This window comes from Protopterus annectens, chromosome 1.part1 (assembly GCF_019279795.1).
Source record: "Protopterus annectens isolate FY-2018-M chromosome 1.part1, PAN1.0, whole genome shotgun sequence".
In the NCBI taxonomy this organism is placed as follows: Eukaryota; Metazoa; Chordata; order Ceratodontiformes; family Protopteridae; genus Protopterus; species Protopterus annectens.
This window is the reverse complement of record NC_056726.1, coordinates 273,233,455-273,258,462: the sequence shown is the minus strand read 5'-3', so window position 1 is coordinate 273,258,462 and position 25,008 is coordinate 273,233,455. Positions and strand designations below refer to the sequence as shown.

Below are 25,008 nucleotides of genomic sequence, written 5' to 3'. Positions count from 1 at the left end.
GCCCCGTGGACTATGATGTTTGCAGATGAAATTGTGATCTGTAGTGAGAGAATGAATCAGGTTGAGGAGACTCTGGAAAGGTGAAGATATGCTCTAGAGAGCAGAGGAATGAAGGTCAGCAGGGCTAAGACAGAATATGCGTGTGTAAATGTGAGGGAGGGTAGAGAAATGGTGAGGATGCAAGGAGTAGAGTTGGTAAAGGTGGATGAGTTTAAGTACTTGGGATCAGCAGTTCAGAGTAATGGTGAATGTGGAAGAGAGGTGAAGAAGAGAGTACAGGCAGGGTGGAATGGGTGGAGAAGAGTGTCAGGAGTGATTTGTGACAGACGGGTACCAGTAAGAGTGAAAGGGAAGGTCTACAAGAGGGTAGTGAGACCAGCTATGTTATATGGGTTGGAGACAGTGGCATTGACAAAAAGGCAGGAGTCAGAGCTGGATGTGGCAGAGTTAAAGATGTTAAGATTGGCACTCGGTGCGACTAGGATGGATAGGATTAAGAATCAGTATATTAGAGGGTCAGCTCATGTTGGACAGTTTGGAGACAAAGAAAGAGAGACGAGATTGCATTGGTTTGGACATGTGCTGAAAAGGGATGATGGGTATATTGGGAAAAAGATGCTAAGGATGGAGCTGCCAGGAAAGAGGAAAAGAGGAAGGCCTAAGATAAGGTTTATGGACGTGGTGAGAGAGGACATGCAGGTGGTTGGTGTGACAGAGCAAGATGCAGAGGATAGGAAGAAATGGAAAGAGATGATCCACTGTGGCGACCCCTAACGGGAAAAGCCGAAAGATGATGATGATGATGATGATGATATATATATATATATATATATATATATATATATATATATATATATATATATACATACTGGTATATCTATATTTGACAGTACATAGCAATAGATATACTAATCATGTGAGAGAGAGAGCTAGGGACAAATGGATATGTATACGTATATGTCTGTATAGACATAATTACACATTGCAGGTCATTTTGATGATGAGGCAACATAATTGTGCTCATTTTAACTAAGTGTAGGAGCATGTCCAGTGGGACTGTCAATACTTACAAGGTGACTCCAGGCCAGACTTATATGTACTCCAGTCCAGGATTTTGTGTGTTGCAGACACACATTTCACACTGAGCTTATCAAAGGAAGGACATTGAGGAAACTCGGAGCGATAATATACAACATTAAGTATCCTGTTTTTTGTTTATTTTGTTCTTTATTTCTTTGTTATTTATAGCACTTTGTGTACTGTGTATTTTTCTAGCTAGTTTCACTGTGTGTGAGGTATTAACTGGAAATTGTCCACTTTTATTAAGCATCTGTTGGTTGTTGGTTTCTGATAACTTGTAGCAGTTAAACTCTTTTTTTCTAGAGGTTCCTTTAGCTGTTTAAAACTTTCATTTAAAGGCTCACTGCTGCTTTTCAGCTGTGAGAAACAGTTCTGCAATTTGTTTCTCACCCTCCCTCCCTGTTGGTATAGTGTTTTTATAGTTGGTGGCTTTGCAGTTGCTCGCCCCTAGTATAAATTTGATCTGGGACCCTCCTCCCAGTCTAGTGTCATTACCTCATTCTACCCAGTACAGGGAGAACATTTGAGAAGTACAATCAGCTTAGTTTCTGCTACTCCTTTCTCTCTTTCCGCTTAAAAAAAAAATGTATGTGCTTTTACTGTATTTGTGTTTCTTCCTACTTTATTTTGCTTTTGTGTCATCTTAAAGGTATTCAATTGTATTTATTACTGCTTGGTGTAACTCATTCTAAGCCTTTTAGTTTAAGCACTTGGGCTTCAGACTAGTTGTTTTACATTAAGAAGGTTTGTGGTCTGCACTGCAGTGGCAGAATAGGTAGCTTACATCCTTCTAAGTTGGGAACTGCTGATTGAGGGCTCAGTGTCTGTTATTCTAAAAATGTATTAATTCTGTTTTAAGCACTTGGGCTTCAGGCCAGTTATTTTACATTAAGAGGGTTCGTGGTCTACACTCTTGTGGGAGGAGAGGCTGGACTCTGCCCTTCCGAGCTGGGAATTTCTGGTTAAAGGCTTATAGTGCCTGCATATTTCAACTGCTTCTTACTGAAATTGGTACTCCTTATTTGCTGTAGCATAGACTAGATCCAGGTCTGCTGAATCTGGCTTTGTTTGTATAACTTGAGCACTAATCCAGGAATTCTTTAAAGTATTCAATTGTATTTATTACTGCTTGGTATTAACTTGATTAAAGTGTAGCTATCATTCTAAGTCTTTTGGATTAAGCACTTGGGCTTCAGACCAGTTGTTTTACATTAGGAAGGTTTGTGGCCTGCACTATGGTGGTAGGACAGGTAGCTTACATCCTTCTAAGTTGGGAACTGCTGATTGAGGGCTCAGTGTCTGTTATTCTAAAAGTGTATTAGTTCTGGTTTAAGCACTTGGGCTTCAGGCCAGTTATTTTACATTAAGAAGGGTCGTGGTCTGCACTCTTGTGGGAGAAGAGGCTGGACTCTGCCCTTCTGAGCTGGGAATTTCTGGTTAAAGGCTTATAGTGCCTGCATATTTGAACTGTTTCTTACTGAAATTGGTACATCTTGTTTGCTGTAGCATAGACTAGATCCAGGCCTGCTGAATCTAGCTTTGTTTGTATGCTTGTTGTTTGTTTGCTTGTTATTTCCCTGAAATGCTAATTCCACCTAAAACAGGGCTTTTCAGCGCTTCTGTGGATCCCTAGTGATATCTGCATTGCTTACTGCACTTATTTCCTTGTTTCACTTGAAAGAAAGTTACTGTTTGTCATTTGTGCATTTAAGTTACCTGTAACACATTGCATTTAAGTTACCTGGCACTTGCTCACTAAGTCAGCACTAAAAAATTAAAATCACTACACCCTCACAAACTCCCCTTGAGTACATTGTTCCCCATTGGCCCTTTTTTTCAATTATAAAGGAATTCCTAATACTATTCTAGCATGTCCAAAGGTCAGTTGTCAATCTCCTCTCCGGTCCAGCTGGTGAATCTGGGAATCTTGAGGCAATGTTACAACTGCCTCATGTACACAGACAACCCTCTCCTCCTCCCAACAAATTCAAACCCATGTGAGAGATGCAACCATATAGCCAAACTGGAGGCTAAGCTCTCTCAACTCAGTACTGGCATAACCAGTCAGGAGGAGAAGGAAACCACACTCACTACAATTCCAGTCTCACATAGACCTACCACGACAGCAAACCAAACACATAAACACACAAAAACATACTCGGAGGCTCTAAATAAAAATCTGCCTAAACAGCAGAGACCTGCAAAGCAGACACCCAAGCAACTGCTACCCCAAAACAAAACACGTGCAACACATAGCTCACAAAGCCAGTGTGCTGAACAGTCACAGCCCTTAAGGCTAAACAATACACCTGATGCACTTGTAATAGGTGACTATATCGTCAGGCACACTGACGTCCCACTCACCAGGCTGAACAAGGAGAAGGTCACGGTGAGCTGCCTGTCGGGCACTAGAATCCGCCACATAAAACATGCACTCATGTCACTCCAAGGCAAGTACAAATATGACTCAGTCATTGTCCATGCTGGTGTGAATAATCTGAGATGTACCTCCCTGGACTACATGAAAAGAGATATAGAGGAGCTCTCTGAGCATGTAGCCCAGACAGGTATGACCCTGACCTTGAGTAGCATCTTACCCTCACCAAGAATGATGCCACAATATGAAGACAAGATGATCAATTTCAACAATTGGCTTAAGTATTGGTGTCATTCAAAAGGGATCCAATGCCTGTCAGCCTGGGATGACATACTCGACAAGCCAGAATGCTTCGCTAGGGATGGCTTGCACCTGTCACCCCTGGGCTTTCGGATATTGGCAAAGGCTCTTGCTACCCCCATAGTGCCTTTTTTAGGCAAGGCTCAAAAGACAAATAAACCTCCATAGGTATCACAAGGGATAAGAAACTAAGAGTAATGCTACTCAACGGTAGAAGTCTAAACCTCAAGATGCACGCACTCAAAACTCTCCTTAGCATGGAGGACATTGTTATCTGTGCAGTAACAGAAACCTGATTCAAGGCTCCCAAGAGCACCCCAGCACTACCAGGTATACCTCATACCATGCTTCTCGGCCCCAAAACTTGGACCGAACCACAAAAGGAGGGGGAGTATCAATATTCGTCAAAGATACCCACACCTCCAGGTTGGTGGCACAGCACGAAGCATCAGAGACTATTCATGTGCAACTAACAGTGGGTAAAACTGCCTTCCAGTTTATAGCCTGCTACAGACCACCCTCCCAAACTCAGGAACCCCACTCGGCCTAACTGAGAACACTAGAAAATATGAAGGTCTCTCCAAACACCATTATACTGGGTGACTTCAACTACCCAAACATAGACTGGGAGCATTACTCTAGCTCCAACACCCTAGCCCAAAGGTTCCTAGAATTTATAAACTGAAATGCTATGGAACAACTTGTTACCACTCCCACAAGAGGGGAAAACATACTGGACCTGATCATCACCAACATGGGGACTCTATGCTCCAGACCAGAAGTGTATCCCTCACTGGTAAGATCGGACCATAAACTAATCTCACTGGATATTCACATCCCAACCCCACCCCCTGCCCAGAAAACCACAGTGAAAAACTTCTCTAAAGCAAATTTCACACTCCTCAAAACTGAGGTAGAATCTTTCAACGCCCCCGGGCCTGTGGAAAATACGGCCCAGACCGCGGAATCCTTTATAAATGCATTCTATGAACACCTTCAGGAATGCATGGATCATGCAATCCCAAATAAAACCAAGAGCCAATCCTCCAAAAGCAGACGTCCTGCTTGGTGGACCCCAGCCATAAACAAACTATACAATAGAAGGAGGAAGCTACTACATGATAGAGCAAAATCCCAAAAAAGGAAGGCATCTCCGTTCAGTATTAGCAAAAAACTACGGGCACTAATAAAATCGTCTAAGGCCAGCTTCGAGAGAAAAATTGCACAGGACACTAAGGATAATCACAAGGCTTTCTTTAGTTATGTTAGGAACCTGGGTGGGAATTCCCAGATATGCTCAGAATTAGTCCAAAATGACAAAAAATACACCAAATCCACAGACATTGCCAACATCCTAGCTGACAGGTTTAGTGCAAACTTCTCCCCCCCCTCCCCACCAAAAAGGCGAATATCTATCCCAGCAGAGTGCTGCCCCCCTAACATCTTAGATGCTCAGGTAAGAGCCGCCCTCTCCAAAGCAAAAATCACAGCATCAATGGGACCAGACAGTGTCCCGGGCTGCGTCCTACATGAACTCCAAGAGCTAAACCCAAACATAAAACTACTGTTCAATCTCAGCCTTACTGCAGGATATGTACCCAAAGAGTGGCGTACAGCAACAGTGGTGCCTCTTCATAAAGGTGGTGCCTCAACGGATCCTGGAAACTATCGCCCCATAAGCCTGACTAGCTTGGTCTGCAAAGCTATGGAAAGGATCATCATGGACCTCATAAATAAAGATATTGGGGACCTACAGACACTGGATCCTACCCAGTTCGGCTTTGTTAAGGGCAGATCCTGCCTCTTAAACCTGGTCGATTTCTTTGAAACAGTCACCAAGGCCATTGACGAGGGGAAGGTGGTCCACACAGCCTACCTGGACCTCGCAAAAGCCTTTGATACAATACCCCACACATGCATTATAGATAAGCTCACCAGCTTAAATATAAACTCCTATGTCACTAGATGGGTTGCAAACTGGCTCAAGGAAAGAACCCACATGGTTAGAATTGCTGGAGCCATGTCAGACTCCAAACCAGTTACAAGTGGCGTCCCACAAGGCTCAGTCCTGGGACCTCTCTTGTTTGGTATATATTTCTCGGAGGTACAGGCAAACACAGAAGGACTGTGGCTGACCAAGTTTGCAAATGACTGCAAACTGGGCGCCATAATCGACTCTCCAGCCAACACAAGCATCCTCCAAAACGGTCTCATAGAAACAGACAACTGGTGCCAGAGCCATGGCCTCAAGCTAAATGCTAAAAAGTGTATAGTTAACCCCTTTGGCAAAAACAAAGTGCCCACAAATTACCACATAGGTGGTAATCCATTAAGTACAGAAGAAGTAATTAGGGACCTGGGGACCCAAGTTGATAGCAATCTCTCATTTGACAACCACGTGGCCAAAGTGCTTAGAAAAACATTTTATATAGCCCACCTAATCATGAAGGGGTTCACATCTAGATCAGGGGAGGTCATCGTGCCTCTTTACTCATCCCTCATCAGGCCCATAATTGAGTACAATGCCCCTTTTGGGATGTACCTTACCAGACACCTGCAGCAACTGGAAAGACCTCAAAAGTACCTCACCAAGAGGATCAAAGGGCTCAAACAGATGCCATATGCTGCCCGGTTAAAGAAACTCCAGCTCTACTCAGTGGCATACCGCCTGCTCAGAGGCGATCTGTGCCTGATGTATAAAGCCATGTCCAACCCGAAATTAATGGACATGCTGCACCTCAGAAAATCCAAATCCCATCGAGCTACACACTCGAGGGACTTAAACCTCAGCACTGAAATAAATAGGACATGCTGGAGGGACAGATTCATAACCCAGAGGCTCCCTTCACTCTGGAATAAAATCCCAGTCCAGGTTAGGCAGAGTCCGTCATTGACTCTCTTCAAGAGGAATCTTGATGAGTGGATGGGAGATCATAGGTTTACCCCAGGTATCACTTCTGTGTCACTGTTAGACAGAGGCACAGTATACTAACCTCGAAAAAGGGCATAGCAAAATGTATTTAAAATGGGTGGCAAAAGCCAAACACACTCTGGCTAGGCTTATAAATGCCCTAGGGCAGATAGCCTAGTATGAACATATGAACCTATGAACCTATGAACCTATAAGACATTAGCAGCTGCACTTGTTTCTGCAGTATTGCATTTCCCTCAGATTATGTGGCTGAGTTTCATAGTGTTACTCGACACACAGACTAACAGTCTGCATACTTCAAAACTGTATAGATTTTCACAGAATGTCCAGAATTTTGCCTCATATTTCTGGCCTGTTCCTCATACATTTGTGGTGTTCTGGTAAATTATTGTATATTGAAGTCACTGAATAATACCAACTACAGACAAACATTTGAGTGTCAGACTTTATATCCTTCAGATATTCTGTAATAATGCAACTTGATTTCATACTAGCAACATTCTTGGTTAATTGGAACAATCTGGACTGTCTGTCTCTAATTTTTGGCCTTTGTCTCCCATTCTTCCTGGCTTGGTCTAGATTTCTTGCAGTAACAGATTGAGAGGTATGACAGTCTGTGGAAACATCAGCATGCTAATAACTCACATGCAAAAGCAGTAAACACTTCCAGATTTGAACCATCAACACAATTACCCATACTAACATACCTAGCCTAATGAGCCACACAGGCTGCCAGACAGAGATGTATCATTCATCACACAATCAACAGCATACATATGTACACTGTTATCCCTGCATTACTTGAGACATACACTGTGTGATTGGGTTCTATGTCACAGCCCTGAGATTGCCTGGTCTGCTGATATACCATTGCTGACTTACTTGTTACAGCATTTGTATTGGAACACTGAAGTGTTGGGGGGTGGGGGAAGAGCAGCTCATGGTCTGCTGGCATAGACAGTAGTGCAAATATCATGTGACCCTACTGTTTCACATCTCAGTTGACTGCTGTAGTGAATATTCCAAGCACAAGGCCCAATGACTATTATGGAACACATACTATTGGACTGGGTATCTGTAGTCCTATGTGGATGTAGCAGCTCTTCAAATAGCCTACTATATTCCCTTGCATACATGCAGCAGGTCCATACATGCAATACCATATTATAGTATTCCTTACAAGTGGTGTGTAGGTGAGTGACTTACTTTGCGAATGCAGCAGTTGACAGAACTGTAGTTCAGGGATGACTTTGTCTGATGCATGCAGTACACAACCAATACATACTTAGGTACAGGTTGTGTGCGTTGCCTGGCATCATTTTTAATATATGTATGGGAGTTGGAGTAAAGTGTCAGTCCTCAGGGCCCTAGGTTGTCAGTGCATGTGATATGTATTGTCTCTTAGCCAAAGCAAGGGCATACTGGGCACGCCTACGTCTGCCTACAGGGACATCATCAGGGAGTTCCTCCTCCGAGTCCTCCTGTGAGTGTGGCTGTGGTGACCTAGGCACTGATCGGGGCAGTGTATCCCTTCCATTTGCTGACCCTTCTGCAACTGTTTCCACAGGTTCATATTGTGTAGCATGGCTCATATTGTGAATAACTGTGCACATGTGGCTGGAGAGTACTGCAGGGCTCCACCAGATATATTGAGGAACCAGAAGCATGACTTCAGAAGCCCAAACACATGTTCTATGATGTTCCTAGTTTGTGTGTGTACCCCATTATGGTGTTCTTTTGTGGATGTGTGTGCATTTATGATGGGTGTCATCAACAGATCCAGTGCATAGCCAGCAGCCCACAGTAAATGGTCATGTGGGATATCCCCTGTAGCAAACATTTGGTACAGCTGTGATGAGTGCCAGATATGGGAATCGGGTTAACTGCAAGGGCTGCCAGCACATATATTCATGATAATGCCTTGGGCATTGCACATGATCTGGCAATTGATGGAGTGGTAGCCTTTGTGCTTGATGTAGATTCTATCCTCCTCACTAAGTGGTGCCTAGATGTGTACATGAGTGCAATCTATGGCACCCAGTACCTCAGGGTAGTGTGCTACATGGTAAAAGTGTTGGATATTGCTGGCCCTCACCTCAGAGGTGAGAGGAAAAAAAACTATGCTCACTGGCATGTGGTAGCATGGCATCCAGGAAGTGGTGGAACACCCTGGATGCTGATGCCTTTGAGGCTCCAGTCATGTCCCCAGTTGGTCTTTGGAAGACACCTGTGGCTATTATCCTAAGGGCTACACATACCTTTGTTTCCACTGGGATGGGTTCCCCTCTGTTAGCTCTTGGTCTGAGCTGAGGGTAACAGAGCTCAGTGAGTTCTTGTAGTATATCCCTGTCCACCCTGTACTGCTCTACAATCTCCATCTTAGGTAGCTCCTGGAAGGTTAGCCTGGGCCTGAACAGTCTTGTTCTTATCTGTCTAGGCCTACTGTCAGCAGCAGCACTGACTTCAGCACTTGTCACATACAGATGTAACAGACCCGCAGCAGTCCCTAGCATTAAACTTCCCAAGTCTGTACTCCAATGGTGCAGAGTATGGGGGGAAATCAGATTGTAGGGTATTTGCATACATTATAGTGCTCTGTTGTAGTTGCTGACTGTGTGATTGTCTACCTATGATGCATTCCACCTGTGTAGTATATCATTAATATCATTTAATGGTCCTAGTTTAAGTTAAACAGGGGCCAAACCTAATTAATATGTTATTGCCTTTTAGATACACTCAGCACTGTGGCACTCTGTGCAAATGTGCACTCTGTGGGTAAACAGAGGTTAGCACTTAGTGTACACCCTCATACTTCCAGGCTCAGCATGGCTGCATGCTATGCAAATGCATGGAAACATGCATCCTGTAGGTAAACAAACCTTAGCACTTAGTGTACACACCCCCCAGACTTCCATGCTCAACATGGCAGCTCTCCGCGCAAACAGTCACAGCTAAGTTCAAATCAGCTTAGAACCTACTGGACACACCCTCCTTTTATGACAGCTACCTCTTGTGTGGACACCAACACTGTTCTGTGCCTACAGGGAGGGGATATGCGGACACAGATACCCATTTGTGCTATTCAGTAACTCCACCTCATTTGCATAGGGATCCATATTCAGACCCTGGAAACAACACGGTTCAAAGCCCTACCACATTAGCAATAACACCAATAGACCATTGCAGGTACTCCATGCAGGGTCCTGAAATACATTTCTGTCACATAATATTACTTTGCTTTTCCAATTTATTTATTTATTTTTATGAGGCATGTTTGTGCACTACGGCGGATTGAACAAACATGCACAGATTACTAAAAACATATTTTAACTTATTTCTTATTTTTCAAGACACATGGATAGTTTCACTTATATCTGTATGTGCTATGCCATTTCTGTCCATCTATCTACATTTATAGGCTATCATACTCTGACACTGTGAGCCTACCTCAAGCACCTAAAAAGTTCTCAATGTTTTCCTAGATTTCACAAGAGTATGTTTGTCCACATAAAACATTATGTGCTTGCCTACTGAGAAGCAGGTGACCCCTGAGCAAAGATGTATACAAACAAATGCGCATGCATGAACCCACACACAAACACACACATGTGAAATAAGCAAGCTTTATCCTAGTGCATTTTTTTGGAATTGATTTTTTTTTCAATAATGTTTATTTATTTTTACAATATAACAGATGAGAAATTGAGTTGTTGCATATACAACCGGAAATAATTGGATGTTACACAAATGTTCTGCATTCAGGTTAAAACAAAGGAAGTAAATCAAACAAATAATCTTATTTACACTATATACATAGATGCTTCCACAATTCAACAGAATACAACAGGTTATCTCAGTATGCTTAATACAGGTAAATTCTTACAAGCAAATAACTATTTCTGTAGTTTATGAATGTGAGATGATGTGAGAATTCTTAATTAGGATGGAATAGTTTTGTATGTGGTAATTTATGCAAGTATGATATTAAAAATCTGTTCCCAGAGTTTGTAAGATTTAATATTTTGGGTTCCTTTGTTAATTGTTATTTTATGGGCTAGTATATGTTTAATCGTCAATACTCTAAAGCTCTCCCAAGAGTGCTTGGTTGGATTAAGCCAGTTGGTAGCTATATAAAGTTTCATTAAAAGGAAAATATTGACCAGGATGATTGCTTGTTTTTTGGATACGTTATTTGGAGGGATGTGTAGTATCATAAGTTCCCAGGTGAGTGTAGATGTTTGATAGCCCGTCTTTTGCAGTTGCAATTTCAGGGAATTCCAAAGTTTGAATACACATTTACAGCTCCAGAACATGTAGAATAGGTCAGCAGCTTTATCTTTGCAATGTGGGCAGGTTGGGGAGTTATTATAGTTAAATTTGTGTAAGACAGTAGGTGTGTAGTATGCATTATTATATATCATGAGTTGGGTAAAAGCCAATTTTGAAGGGATATAGATTTTATTGTTATGTTGATTGCTTGAATCAATTTATGATCATCAGTGGATGGAACGTTTTTCCTCCAATAGTCCAATATGAGTATATATTTCTGGAATTTAATGTCTTTAATCATTTTGTAAGTACATGAAGTATATTTTTTGTTTAGGAGGAGAGTCTTCCAAAGTGAGTTACAGGTTGCTATGTCTTCATTATTAATGATGGTGTTATGGAGATAACTTGTACACAATTCTTTAATCTGTCTCAGTATCAGTAAGTATGATTTGGGGAGGTTCAGTTGGTTTCTTAATTCTTGGACCGAGCAATTTAAGTATGGGTATATGTCTTGTATGGTTATGTTTATTAGACAAGGGAAGTGTTTTAGATCTAACGTCTGATTGTTAATTTTAAAGTTAGGGTTTTTATGTTAGGGTTGTAATAACATCATGGCTTGTATCAGGTTTAATGATTTAAATAGTTTTTGTGTTAATATGATGGAGTATTTAAGAGGTTCTATTAAATTATAGGATTTCGTTAGGTTGGTGTTTAGAAATGGTAATGCTTTGGGGTTTATATCCAGGCTTTTGGCATGGTTATGGTATATTTTTAACAAGTGTGGGTACCAAGATTTGTCCATTGGGTTGTGTTCCACAATCCTCATGATTCTATTGGTGTTTATAATTAAGTAGTATGTTTCAAAGTTTGGGAGGTCTAGGCCACCTTTGCTTTTGGGGGTCATTAATTTATCATATGAAATTCTGTTTTTTTTAGGATCCCAGATAAATTTAGCAAGTTCAGTGTGAATCTGCTTGAAAAATGTCTTGGGTATGGTTATCTGGAAGGACGTGAAGATATATAATAATCTAGGTAAGACATTCATTTTTATTATCAACACTTTGGCCAAGAATGGTAGTCTTAGATTTTTTCATCTATCCAGGTCTAGTAGGATGTTATTCCATTTTTGTTTTATATTATTTGAGTAAAAATCTTTGCTGTTTGTAGAGAATGTAGTACCTAAGTATTTAATTATTTCTTCAGTTTTTATTTTTCCTACCAGTGGTAGAAGAGAGAAAGGTTTAGGGGTTTTTAAGGGGAAGATGTTAGTTTTTAAGAGGTTCATTTTGTAATTCGATATTGTCGAGATGCACTCAATAGCAGATAGTATTTTCTTTATATCCGAAATTGGTGTGGTACAGTAAATATTAAGATCATCAGCAAATGCAGATAAGAAGATTTTGCTGTTATATAGTATTGGAGGGTTATGGTATACATTTTGTTTTATATTTAAAAAGAGAGGTTCTAGATATAAGTTGAATAGTAGCGGAGATAAAGGGCATCCTTGACGGGTTCCGTTTTTGATTGGGAATCTTTTAGACCAGGTTTTGTTTATATATAACGATGTATAGGAGTTATTGTATAGTATTTGTAAGGTTTGGATACATTTTTGGGGTATGTTAAAGCAGGGTAAAATTTGGAATAGAAATTTCATGTTTACTCTATCGAAGGCTCTATGGGCGTCAATAACACTTGCATATATGTTTAAGTTGTTTTGGTTAGCATATGACATTAGTGTATTTAATGTTAATGTATTATCACTCATTTGTCTAAATGCTATAAAGCCAGATTGCTCGATGGAAGCAATTTAACCATTAAGTTTTTTAGTCTGTTTGCCAGTATAGATGTTAGGATTTTGGTATCAATATTTAATAGTGATATGGGTGTAACTATCTGGATTTTTAGGGTCTGCCTTTTCTTTAAGTATAAAGATAGTTTTAGATGCATTAAAGTGCATATCATTAATTTTATTATTTATTATATAGTTTAATATATGGAATAGAATTTGTGCTACAATGGGACAAAAAGATTTATAAAATTCTGCTGTGATACCGTCTGGACCAGGGGATTTATTTGATTTCATTTGCTGAATTGTTAATGTTATTTCATCTATGGAGATTGGCTCAGTTAGCTTTTCTTGTTGTTTTAGATCTAGTTTTGGGAAGTTAAGGTTTTGGAGAAAGTGTGTACTGGTTTCTTTTGAGGGTATTATTAGTTGATCTCCATAAGTTTGTGAATATATAAACTCAAAGGTTTTAATGATATCATCATTTTAGTATGGTTTTTGTTCTCATAAAATATTTCAGAAATTTGAGAGGATGATTTGGTTTGGTTAATAATCCTTGCTAGTGCTCAAGATGGAGTTTGAACATCATTAGCATAATTAGCTGATATTTTGGTTTCATGGAAGGATAAATTATTATTATGTAAAAGGTAGAGGTCCTTTTGGCATTTCAATAGTTCTGTTTCTGTTTGAGTATTGAAGTTAGTTATTAGGTCATGTTCAAGGGATTTTATTTTCGTTTCCAGTGCCTGCTCCTCTCTATGTTGAGTTTTTTTGTAATAAGTTGCTTTTTGAATAAAAATTCCCCTAATTTGAGCTTTGATTGCTGCCTATTCAATATCCGGGGGAGCTGATGGTTCGTAATGTTAGCCAGAGTTAACTTAAGTATAGATTGAATCTCATTAATTATTTCTTTTTTAGTTAATAGATTGAGATTCAGGGACCAATTATATACTCTTTTTAATGTATAGTTTTTGGGGTTTCCATTAAAGTTTAAGGTAATTTTGGAATGGTCGGAGAGGTACCTAGCATGTATGTTCACTTTAGGGTCTAACGTAATTAGTGCTTCCAAAATAAAGAAAAAATCAATTCTTGACCACATTTTATGACAATTGGAGTAGAACGTAATATTATTTGATTTATTTGGATTATTTCCATATTTAAAGGGATCGTACAAATTGAAGTCATATTTAAGTTCATTTAAAGTTAGAGACTCTTGTTTATTATATGATAGGGGTATACTTGACTTATCTTGTTTTGGATTTTGGTACGCGTTCCAGTCTTCTCCTAGAATCATATAATGATTTTGGTATTGGCTTAGAATAGGGTATAATGAAGCAAGAAAGGGGTGTTGATTATTACAAGGAGCGTAGATATTTAGTAATAAAATGGGTTTAAGAAATGCAGGAGTTGAGAGGGTTATATAACACCATCTCCCTTCTTTGTCTATTTTGGTTTCCATGATTTTGTCTTGGTATTGCTTTTTAATTATTATAGCTACACCTGCACTATTGGTTTTACCTTCAGAAGCTATAATTTCTCTTATCCATTTTTTCCCCTAATTTCTGACCATTGTTCAAGGGTTAGATGAGTTTCCTGAAGTAGTATAAAGTTTGCTTTTGCTTGTAAGATAAGGTGTTAAAGCAGTTTTCTTTTCTTTTTGTTCTGGAGCCCACATTAAGGTATTCAATTTGTCTGTGTAAGAAGACATGTGATTTATATACAGATAGTAGTTTTTGCTCAACTTTTAAAGAGATTGAGTTATGAAAGCATCTTCTTATTCCCGTCCCTCCCCTGTGCCTAACCACTAACCCCCCGGACCAGGAATAAAGCAGGGTATAAAAAGTTATTAACTTTGCAGGTTTGTATGTTAATAGAATAATAACATTCTGTGTTTTAAAGTTTAGAAGGAAAGTGAAAATTAGTAACCCTACATGTGTTTTCACTACTTTGACAAAGCTTACCAGACTTATTCCCTAAAAAGCACTACTTATGTAACCTAAGTCTCCTCAATGACTTTTACTATACAACATTATAATTTCGAAAATGTATAATCAACAATCTTAACCTTAGATAATAAAAAAAGAAACACATTCTAAAATGGCTGTCATAACCAATATTTACAGATTTTCTAACTATGTTCTGTTATAACTAAATCTTATTTTATATCAGGTATAATAAAATATAGTGACTCTTGGTCCTATCTTCTGATATGATTGTTTATTGCCACCATTGAGAGAGAGGACCTGGATCATTATACTTCCAATATCAGAGTGGAAAGAGTTAGGACCTTCAGCTCGTAATGTTATGCTTATAACTACCTAAATCAAGACCTGGGTGTATGTGTATGCGTGGGCAAGGATGTCTGTTAAAGTGTCTTTATGTCTGCTCATAACTTTGATCATCTAATTTAATTTTTATTGTTTCAATATTGTCTTCAGCTTTATGATCAGCCCATCTGTCATCTGTGACCTTTTATGTTACTCTTATGTGCTGTAAGGTGTTGGTAATGGAGCAGGATGTTTGATCTCTTGACTTACTGTATTAAACAGCTTTTATTCAGGCTTAGTAGTTGCTATGCCAGATTAAAAGAGCATATTGTATCTTCTTTTACTTTCCTATATGTTAATAGGAGGTTTGGTTTAGTTCTGTTAAGAGTACCTTCAGATATATACCTGGGAATATATAGAAATATACATTTATCTTAAAGGGGTAAAGCAATCATCTTTTAGTTAATTACACACATGAACATATCATTAACACATTAAAGTTCTTTTCTTTTATAGTATTAGACAGTAGTTTGGAAGGTCTGGTCAAAAGAAGCAGCTTGCCTTGGGTGTTGAATCATCACAGGTTCAATCCCTTACTTGGATCTTAGGTTCCTCTATATAGGGAATTTCTAACTGTGGATTTAGTGCGAGTGTTAGCTTTATGGTGTTCAAAGCTTATAGTGAACTTTATAATTGCTTTGACGTTGAGCTTTATGTTTGGGCTTTATAATCATACATTTTCTGTGCTAAGCCCATTTGCCATCTACTTAATATCTTCCACTATTATTTGGTATAGTTATGTGAGACTAGGCATATGTGGTTGATTACGGCATATTGTGGGCTTAGTGTGGTTTTCTTTAATATTTCACTTTTATCATCATCGTTAAGCACTATTAGTATTATATGTTATGACTATATTATTTCCAAATGTATTCATTGTTTATATGCTTCCTTAGGGTAGGTGAGATGGTATGTTAGGTACTTTGTATATTTCTTGGTGTTATGTGTTTATACTATTTATTCGTTGTTTAATACATATCCCTGAGAAAATATTGCAATGTTATGTACCAGACCATTCCTTTATACCATAATGCTATATAAACACATATGGAGTTGATCTCAGAGCACATTTTCCTGTCATAATTATTTTTAGATCTTGAGTGAAGATCTATTAAAGCTATGTAATTTGCTGATCAGTCATTAGTTGTTACACATATTGGTAGCCCTTGTGTCATTAGCTATTATACATAGTGCAAGTCCTTGTTTCTATAGGTTAATCTTTTTGTCTTAATTTGCAGTTTCTTAGATAACCCCTGAGTTAATATCTGAAGTTTGACCTAAAATTAACACCATAATTCATATGCAGGCTAACATCCTCATAGTCTCATAATGTTGGTCTATTTAACTCATATGCTTTTCTTATCACAGCAACAACCTTTGTGGAATAGTAAGACACATTGGTATGTGTTTGTGCCTTATATATCTGTGCTCTTCTGTGAGATCAGAGTTACCTGCAAGTCAAGTGAATTATCAGGTTGTGTGTGTCTTTATACCAGACCTTCATGGGCTGTTTTTTAGTATCTGCCAGTTCAATGTCCAACAGTACAAGTTTTTATGTAGTGTGCACTTCGCCATGGTTTCAAATGTGTTTTTATGCTTAAGGGGCGTAGTGCTTTAATACTGTTTCTTTTGCTGTTTTTGAGTCTTAGTTTAAGCGTGTAGCAGGGCAGAGTTCATTCCTATGCTTAAAGACAGATCGCTAAAAAGGCGAGTTGATCATCTGTAATGTTTTTTCTTTTTTTTCTTTTTTGTTTACAGGCTTCACGAAGCATCAATCCATCTAAGCTGACTGCTTAGCTGCTCGTAGGGGGACCTTTTATTAGAGCGGATTCAAGGATGTGCTCTCTTCACAATTGCCTGTATGCTGTGCAGCAGTGACTTTTAATTCCCTTCGTGGGAAAGCTGAAGAGGCGGAAGTAGCGTTGAGCTTCCGGTTAGCTCCTCATGGCTTATTGAAGAGCAAAAAGAGTCATGCCACTTTAAATAGAGGCCTAGCATGGCCCTACACAAAAATAAAATGCAAAAATTTGCAGTTTCTTAGATAACCCCTGAGTTAATATCTGAAGTTTGACCTAAAATTAACACCATAATTCATATGCAGGCTAACATCCTCATAGTCTCATAATGTTGGTCTATTTAACTCATATGCTTTTCTTATCACAGCAACAACCTTTGTGGAATAGTAAGACACATTGGTATGTGTTTGTGCCTTATATATCTGTGCTCTTCTGTGAGATCAGAGTTACCTGCAAGTCAAGTGAATTATCAGGTTGTGTGTGTCTTTATACCAGACCTTCATGGGCTGTTTTTTAGGTGGCAACAATAACAGTGTGACTAATTTCCGCCCCATCGCTATCCTGTCTCCAATCTCTAAACTCCTAGAAAAGTGTATCCAAATTCAACTCCTACCACATCTCTTAGATAATCACCTAGTAACCCCCACACAACATGGTTTCAGACCTGGTCACAGCACTATGACAGCCCTCCTCTCCTTCCTTGAAACTGTAAACAAAGCCCGGGACTCTGGACTTATTGTCTCTACCCTACTACCTGACCTCTCTAAGGCCTTTTACACTATATCACACAGCCTGCTTTTAACAAAACTCTCAAAACTTAACCTATCTCCTTCATCCTTGAACTGGTTCTCCAGCTACCTATCAAATAGATATCAAGCAGTAAAATGGAAAAAGACAACCTCCTCATTTCTAAATACCCCAACCGGAGTTCCCCAAGGCTCCATATTAGGTCCCCTCCTCTTTAACATATTCATAAATAATTTCCGTAACTCTATCCCATTCTCAAACATTATCCAATATGCAGATGACTCAACTATTATCTGCTCGGCCTCATCTATCCCTACACTCCTCAAGCTTACTCAAGACGCTTTTTTAACCACAGAGCAATGGAAGAAAAGAAACCACCTAGCACTAAACGCCTCTAAAACCAAATTAATGGTGTTCACCCCATCTAAAGTCACCTATTTCAATAGTAACACATTCTCTATTACTAGTCAAAACAACACACCTCTGGAACTGGTCTCAGAGACCAAATTACTTGGTGTCCAAATTGATAACCAGCTCAAATTCAACTCCCATATACAACTAAATATCAAAAATCCCATCAAAAACTTGGTATGCTCTATCGGCAAAAGCACTACCTTACACCTGCTACTAAAATCACTCTTTCTACTTCCTTTCTTATCCCCTCACTTCTCTATGGAGCACCACTTCTAACTAACATACAGTCCTCTCTGAAAACACAACTCTCCTCCTGCTACAACAAAATTGCCAAGTTTGCTACCAGCCACAAGTCCTCCACCCACCACTGTTCATCTCTCCAACAACTACATTGGCTAGAACTACCCAAGCATCTCACCTATACTCAACTAACTCTTGCACACAAGCTAATTTTCAACCCCTACCTCTATCCCTCCATGTCTTCTACCTTTAAAATGCATCTACCCAATAGAGTATTAAGGTCTAACAACCAAAATCTATTAGAAGTCTACAAACTAACTCGTCCCCCAGGCAAAAATCTTCTATCACATGGTTTAGCACGCCTCTGGAACTCCCTACCTCCATCAATTCGTATCACCTCCAACCATTTTACTTTCAAAAAATCTCTTCATTCATATCTAGTATCCCAGTGGGAATGCTCTTGCTTTCACCCCACATAACTAACACTGGTAATTTCCATCTTCCTTTCCTTCCCCTATTTACACCTGCAATATTCCCTTAGAATTCCTCCTGTCTCATACACTCTTAGTGTTATTGTATCCACTAGAATACACCACACTGTACCCCTTACATGTAGGTTTGCTGATATGTAACTGTACTTCTCATTAATTACTTTGAAACATTCCTTCTTTGTTTGTACCACCTGTAAGCTACATCACTAGTTTGTATTATTTGTAAAAGTTTCATCTCTAGTTTGTATTAGCTGTAATGTTTCCTCTACTACTATGTGATTGTTTGTTTGAATCTTTTACTCTTGTATAATTATCATGTTTAACCTATTGTAACTTTGATTGTTTGGAGCTTTTCTCCCCAGGACTCCATTGATAACGGGTTATTCTTGGCCCAATGGACTATCCTGGTAAACCAACTGCAAATAAAATAAAAATAAAAAAAATAAAAGAAGACCCTGGCTAGTCGTAGGGTATGCAGCTGTCAACTGGAGTTCCGTGAGCCATTCTGGTGAGTGAAATTAGCGTTCTATGGCGGGAATCTTTTTGAAAACGGCCAAGAAAGTATTTTTAGCTTCCTTGTGATTAGCAATCGAATATTTAACACCATCAAAGAGGAAAATTAAGGTATTTGGGTATTTCATTTGGAACTTTATTTTCCTTTCAATTAGAAACTTGCAGTAGGGGGAAAGAAGTTGTCTAGCTTGTCTAATTTGCAGGGTAAGATCTTGAGCTGGTGATATTAGCTTGTTATTCCAGGTAGTAGACCCACCATTTTTTTAGCAGTTAGCAAAACTGTGTTGACATCTTGGAAGTTAAGAAGTTTGACATATACTGGTCTTGGTTTGTCTGACATATGGGATTCTCTCAAAGCTCTGTGTGCTCTTTCTATTACAATTTGTTGAGCTTTTCCTGGTTCTTTGAGCAGCGTAGTAAAGATTTGAATAATAAATGGGATCAGGTCATTGTGGGACACAGATTCTGTGATGCCTCTGATGATAATATTATTTCTCCTGGATCTTGCTTCTAAATCTGTGATTTTTACTTGGATGTTTTGAATGTCTACTTCATGTGCGTCAGTTTTTTGGTTATTAACGCTATTTTTTCCTCATTCTCAGTGATTTTGGCTTCTGATTTATACATTCTTTCTATTATTTGCTTGAAAGTATCCCGAAATGTTTGTAGTTGCATGGATAACTCTTTTATTGCATCTTGAATGGGAAGTAAGGCTGTTTTGACATCATCCAGGTTTGCAGGTTGATCTGATTTAACTCTGTTTCCAGCTTTAGAAGTATCTTGTTGTTTTATTATTTTCTGTCTTTTAGAGTTTACATCTTTCTCAGGGGATAATAAGTCCGAAAGTTTAGTTTTTGATGTAGTAGTGTCTATATTTTTGTCATCCTTTGACATCTTGTAATGCTGATATATCTCAGTTTATGTGTATAGTTCAGACTGGAAGGATTCTTGAGCACACAGCTTTTTGTTGCATCAGTTAAGCTGTCTCAATCTTATTAGTTTAGCTGTTAGATCAGGTTTTCTTTCTTGATGGTTTTGTTTTAAATGCTGATTAGAGTTGCAGATTCAAAGTATTATGATGAAATAATTCCTGGTTTGTCTTCTGGGTTGGTTTTATTCCAGTTAGGTAGAGGAGCTAAGGGTCAGCAGTGCTTACAGAACAGCGGCCATCTTTGACTCCCGGAATTGATTTTTATTCCAGTGGACATATTCATAAATTGATATCCTTCTACATTTAGCTTGATCACACATAAAATTAGTAACTGATATGTCAGATACACAGCATTCACAGACTGGCTTGACCTGTCCTTAATCTGACTTGAAAATTACTGAGGAGACTGAGCTCTTTATTTGGGGAATTCTGATATACTGCATGAAAACCTCATTCATGCCTAATGCTGTTTATTTGTAGGTCAACACTCCATTCTCATACTTTGTGGGACTATTCACTAGTAAAATGTGCCTGAAACCTTCTACCCTCTGCACATGGCTTTATGCTCAGCAGCCTTCTAGTGGCTATAAACTAGGTGACTCAGCTGCATATATATTTAATATTTAGATTTCTACACATGAGCTAAACTGACAGAGTTGACAGATTCAGCAATATCAATCAAATCACAATATCAGCTTATTTAGGAGATTCACAACCTGTCAAATAACCAAATGAGCCTTTAACATGGGTCATGTGTGTGTTTGGGAGGGGGGTTCTGTACACACACACACACGCACACACACACACACACACACACACACACACACACACACACACACACACACACACACACCACATACATGCAAACATATATATAAACCAGCTGGATTTAAGATTGTTCATCATTTTTGATCCATTCATACAGGAGGTGGTGTTGCCATTATCCACCACAACAGTTTGATGCTTAGACATGTTTTTACAGGGTCATGCAACTCATTTGAATTTGCTTTAGGAAATTGTTCCCCATTCGACCCTAAAACTAAAATCTTCAAGCACTCTCTTAAATTAAATTTAACTCCCCCATCCCTAACCTTAAAGTCCCTTATCACTCCCTAAACCTAAAATTACAGCACCCTTCCTAAACTTAAATTCCCCAATCACTTCCTGAATTGAAACTCTCTTCCCATTCCCTAAACCTATACTTTATCGCTCACTCTCTAACTCCAAAACTCCTTTTATCCCCCTAACCCTAAAACTTGCCTTGCTCACCCCCTCCCTACAGCTACCACACTTTCCTCACTTTTTATTTGAATAATATACTTCGGTAAGGTGTGGAAACTGCTTCATCTGAGCTCATATTCAAGCTTGTGCATAAGTGGCAATGTTCTTTGATTGCCTGGGACTTGAACATTTGTAGAACCAAATATATTTATTTATTTATTTATTTATTTATTTATTTGACATTTGTTTACTTGGGTGGTCTGACTGGGTCTACAGAACCTGTTTTCAGCAGAGGCCCGGGAGAAAAGCTCCACATACAGTACAATATAAATACAGTATAATCCAATACAATAAAGATTACATTAGAAATACTATACAAACAATACGCTGAAAGAACAAACTGCTACAAGATGTTGTAATGTATTATTCACATCTAAACAGTTATATACAGTTAAAACATTACAGACAATAATAGTCACTCTCATCATACATGATGTAGAAATAGCAGCCAGAAAGTTAATGATGCAGGCATATAGTGAGAGGGAGTTAGGAAGAATAGAAGCAATAAAGCCTGAGCAGTAGCTTAAGGATATGGTACAGAAGCAGAGAGGATTTAGAAGAGCTTTAGGATCTTGCAGTCTGTGAGGGATTGAAATGTGAGAAAAGAGGAAGACCTGAGCATTAGGCAGGCTTTATCCAGGAGCAGAGCCATGTATTTCTGAGACGATTTTTTAAAGAGGCTTTGAAATGGGTTAGGCCAGGCATAAACCTGGTAGCTAGAGGCAGCGCATTCCAATCTACAGAGACAGAATATGAATACAGAGCGTGACCAGGTTTTCTTGTGGGTTTTGAGATAGCTAAGAGATTTTTGTCTTTTGATTGTAGGGATCGATTTGGTGTATAAGGTGTGACTAGATTGGCTAGTGCAGGGCAGGCATTAGGCTTGAAAATAATGTTGTGCAAGGTGGATAGCTGAATAAAGACAAGTTGGTTGGATAGTTCAAGACAGTTTAATTCTAGGAGTTGTTTACAGTGGTGTGTGTAATATTTAGAGTTTGTGGCAAACTTTGCAACTTTTTTGTAACACTGTTCCAACTTGCCTAGGGTAGAATTTTGTAAGTTAGTTAAGATAGGGGCACCATAAAGAAGAGAGGGAAGTAAAAATATTTTTGCAAGGGTAGTTTTGGTTGCTGCAGTAAAAAAAAAAATGTTTGTTTCCATATGAGTCCCAGTTTTTGATGAGTTTTCTTTATATTTTGCTGTATATGGGACTCAAATTAAAGTTTATTGTCAATGGTAACACCTAGAAGTTTGTTTTCCTGCACTATTTCTATAGTAGCGTTGTCAAATGCAAGGATGTTGAAATGATCAGTGACAAGGGAGGTGTTTTTGGGATGAAAGAGTACTACTTTTGTCTTCTTTGGATTAAGAAAGAGTTGGGCATTATTTAGCCAGGATTCAACTGCTGTAAAGGACTGTTGAGTTTTTGAGAGTAGTTCTGGTAGCAGTGAGCAGTGCAGATTATGGTGGAATCATCAGCGTATTGAATGAGGGTCCCAGGGTGAGAGGCAGTGTGGAGGTTGTTTGTGAAAATGCTGAAGAGTAGGGGTCCTAGGATGAAGCCTGGGGGAATCTAGTAGGGTTGTGGAGAAAGGGTGAGAGTTTGTTGGACCATTTCACTGCTTGTTTACGATCCTTGAGGTAGCTCTGAAACCATTTTACTGTGTTATGTGAGAAGACTAGATTAGACAGTGTGTTCAAAAGTAGGAAGTGTAACACTGTGTCAATGGCCTTGGAGATATCAAGGAATACTGAGGCTATATTGCATCCTGCTTCTCTGGCCTTGTTCACTGTGTCTGTAAAAGATAATAGGGCTGTAGGTGTGCTGTGGCTAGGTCGGGAGCCATGTTGGGTTTTGGTTAAAAGATTGTTTTGAAATAGATATTGCATTACCTGATGATGGATACCTCTCTCGAGAATTTTGGATATGGGTGACAAAATGGATATAGGAAGGAAACTGGATGGATCAAAAAAGTTGCCTCCTTTGTGGATGGGGGTGATGTGAGATTGTTTCCATATGACAGGTACTTCTGATTCAGATAAAGACCTATTTATAAGGACACTGATTGGATAGGTGTCTGAGTTAGCTGCCAGTTTGAGGTAGTATGGGGGAAGATTGTCAGCTGATGTAGAGCAGGCTTTTAGTTTTTGTAGCAGTTTCTTAATGGTGTCACTGGGTATGGGCTGAAATGAGAATGGGGTTTGTATGACATTTTGTTGAGTATGAGGGCTAGAAGTAGTTGATGGCCTAGAGTTGGTGCCTGAATAGGCTGAAGGGGGGTTCTAGCATTAGAGGTGTTAGTTAGTAGGTCTTAAATTGATTTTATGAAGTGCTTGTTAAAGTTATTGGCTATTTGTGATGGAAGAGTGTCAGGTGATAGGGTGCGCTCTCAATTTCTTCCAGGGTTACGTAGGGAAGATATAGAGTGCCAACATTTACTGGGGTTGATTTTATGCTGGAGTTGAAGCTGGGAATAATATGACTTCTTATCTCTGTTGATTAATTTTGTCACTTTGTTATGTAGTGTTTTGAAATTAACATGATTTTGTTTATTTTTGTATTGTTTCCGGGTTGACCAGGCTAGGTCCCTTTGCTCCATCAGGTGTTTACATTCCTTAGAGAGACATGGTGCTTCATCAGGTGTTTACATTCCTTAGAGAGACATGGTGCTTCATCAGGTGTTCACATTCCTTAGAGAGCCATGGTGCTGAGCTCTTTTTGATTCTTTTCATACGAATGGCAGCTGGTGTATTAAGTATGTGAAGGAAGGAGTTATTAAAGTATAGTACAGCATCATTAAGGGGTAGCTGTTTAAGGGGTGCCCAGTCTATTTCTTGTAGGAGATTGTTGAATTTATGCTGACAAAAATTAGTTGAGTTCCTAATTGATTTTATAGTTTGTACTCTTAGTTGCTGGGAGTTTGTTCTAAGGGAGCAGCTGGCAGATGATCGCTCGGGGAGCTAGACAGTGTACCAGAAGAGGGGTAATTAGCAGGGTGGGATACTATAATCCAGTCTAAGATGGATTGGCAGGCAAGATCTTTGCTGTATCTTGTTGGAGCATTGATAAGCTGAAAAAAAAACATACAGATTTATACTATTTGTGGGGAGTTGGAAGCTATGGTTTGCCAATCTATATTTATGTCCCCTAAGATTATTGTTTCAAGGTTTATTTTTTGGGATGTCCAGGATAATATATTTTCCAACACTGGTATATTGTTACCTGGTGGGATATATATTACTATTATGCAAATTATTTTTTGATATATTGAGGTTCAAAAAGGAGATCAGTACCTCAGCATTGGAAAAGATGGGTATATTACTGGTATAGGGTGTGATATTGAGTGTGGAGGGATATAGAAGTGCTATCCCTCCTCCTTTATTTTTAGATCTATCTCTTCTGGTTATTGCAGAGCTTGGCAGTATTATTTCTGAGTCCTTTACATTGGGATGTAGCCAAGTTTCAGTAAGGGCTAGTATGTCAGGTTTATTTTGATCAATCCAGGCATGCAGCGGGGCTATTT

At 39.1% G+C, this 25,008-nt stretch overlaps 1 long non-coding RNA gene across 1 annotated transcript in view; it reads left to right on the top strand.

The window, feature by feature from the left end:
- LOC122813255 overlaps nucleotides 1-17,482 on the top strand; it is an 83,163-nt gene extending 65,681 nt beyond the window's left edge. Inside the window, exons 2-3 of the long non-coding RNA XR_006366652.1 lie at nucleotides 11,895-11,990; nucleotides 16,830-17,482. This is a non-coding gene — a long non-coding RNA (uncharacterized LOC122813255). The remainder of the gene's footprint in view (nucleotides 1-11,894; nucleotides 11,991-16,829) is intronic.
- The last annotated feature ends 7,526 nt before the right edge of the window (nucleotides 17,483-25,008 follow it).